The sequence below is a fragment of the Mus pahari genome, chromosome 5 (genome assembly GCF_900095145.1).
Source record: "Mus pahari chromosome 5, PAHARI_EIJ_v1.1, whole genome shotgun sequence".
Lineage (NCBI taxonomy): Eukaryota > Metazoa > Chordata > Mammalia > Rodentia > Muridae > Mus > Mus pahari.
Window position 1 is genome coordinate 106032040 of NC_034594.1, and position 2187 is coordinate 106034226.

Genomic DNA, 2187 nt, shown 5'->3' on the forward strand with positions numbered 1-2187 from the left:
CAGGCTATGTGCTTCCAGCCACCTGCCCAGGAGCACACACACACACACACACACACACACACACACACATCTTATAAAAGCTAACTACCATACAAGTACACAGAAAATCTGGCCTCTCTTCTTTGTTCTCCAAGTTCCTTCAATGTAATGACCACTGTCCCAACAGGTTGGGCCGGCCCAACATTAACTTCAGCCTGTCCTTCATTATGCATCTCTGTGTTAATAAGCTAGTGAGCTAGTCTTCATAGAGTTAAAGAACAGGGCTCTGACAATGAGCCAACACATTCTTGGCCACAGCTGTTCCTTCTCAGTGAATTCATTATGCCATCTGGCTGCCAATGGAGCCCAAAACTTGGAAGGCAGAAAGACAATGTTATCTGGGATTCACTGTGCCCTGCACTCAAAGTGCTAAATTCCAGAAGGAAGAAAACCTCAGCCAATGACAATCTACCCTCCCCTACTCCACCTCCTCCAAAGTACAGGGAGAAGAGAAGGTCACAGAGCCTCAGGACATTATAAATCCCCTTTGAACCAAGTGTCTAGATCCCACTGACCTGCAGACCAGACCTGGGACTAAAAGGGATGGCAGACTCACAGTGGCTGGGTTTTGGAGTTTGGGGGTGTGGATCTGCAACATGTTGAATCTATATACACTCACAGAACCCATGGGGAATGTGTGGTTAGACATAGAGGGTGGAGGGGTACAAAAATGGTGCTGAAGAAAACTCCACAGTTGCAGCTCTTGGGGAAGAATATAAACATCACACAGACTGCTGCCCTGGATATGACTGAGGCAGGAAGGGAGGGTGTGGGGGAACAGTAATCCAGATTTTCAATACCTGTGCATGTTCTTACAGACACTGACCTATGACATAGATTCCCTAGGAAGGCTGCAAACTTACCTCTTGAGATATTTGTATAATTTATTTAAATGCCAGTCTCCTTTGTTTGTTTTGGTAATAAAGTGGTCTTGAAATGTGAATGTGTGTATGAGAGAAAGAGAGAGAGAAATGAAGGGGTTTAATGAGTGCCAAGAAGATCCTTTCAAACCATGGACTTTTGCTCTGTGTCACCCTGAGAGGAGGCTGTGGAGTATGAGGTTTCCTCACGAGTCTCCTAGCAAGACTGCAGATCTGTTTTCCTTGGAATGAATACATTTTGATGAGCCAGGCAAATATCAGATTGGAAAGAAAAGACTGAGCTGAGGGCCCCACTTATTCAGTGCCACCTTGGAGAGCCAACTCTGTGTTTCTGTAACTAGCAAGGAAGTTTAACAGTTTGGGGTCGTGGTGCACACCTATAACCCCAGAACTTGGGAGATAGAGGCAAGCGGATCAGGAGCTCTAGGACATTCTTGGTTATATAAAGAATTTGGCATGAAACACTATCTTAAAACACACACACATACCACACACACACACACACACACAGAGAGAGAGAGAGAGAGAGAGAGAGAGAGAGAGAGAGAGAGAGAGAGTCAAACCCTCCTCATACCTTCTGCAGACTCTCTCCTCATCAATTCTTCTCCATCTGTGAAAAGTCTATTAGAGAGTGTGGTGGTTTGAATACACTTGGCTCAGGGAGCAGCACTATTAGGAAATGTGGCTTTGGAAGGAAATATGTCACTGTGGGGGTGGGCTTTGAGACCTTCCTCCTAGCCACATGGGAGACAATCTCCTCCTGATTGCCTTCAGAACAAGATGTAGAAATCTCAGCTCCTCCAGCACTATGTCTGCCTGGACACAGCCATGCTTCCCACCATGATGGTAATGGACTGAACCCGAACTTGCAAACCAGCCCCAATTAAATGTTGTCACAATATGAGTTGCCTTGGTAATGGTGTCTCTTCATAACAATAAAATCCTAAGACAGAAGTTGGTACCAGGGACTAGGGTATTGCTAGGATAGGCCTGCTTATGTTTTTGTTTAGAAGAATGTGGATTTGGGGACTTTGGATTTGGAAAGCAGTGGAATGCTTTAAGTGAGAGTTAGTGGACCATCCTAGCAGGAATATGGAAGACATTGGTGCTGAGGGTGATTTGAACTGTGCAGACCTGGCCCAAGAGGTTTCAGTGGGAAAGAATTTCAGTATGTTATCCAGAGAGGACCCCATTCGGAGTCCATCCCATCATCAGCCACCAAACCTAGATACTAATGCTCATGCTCATGCCGGCAAGATACTGCTGA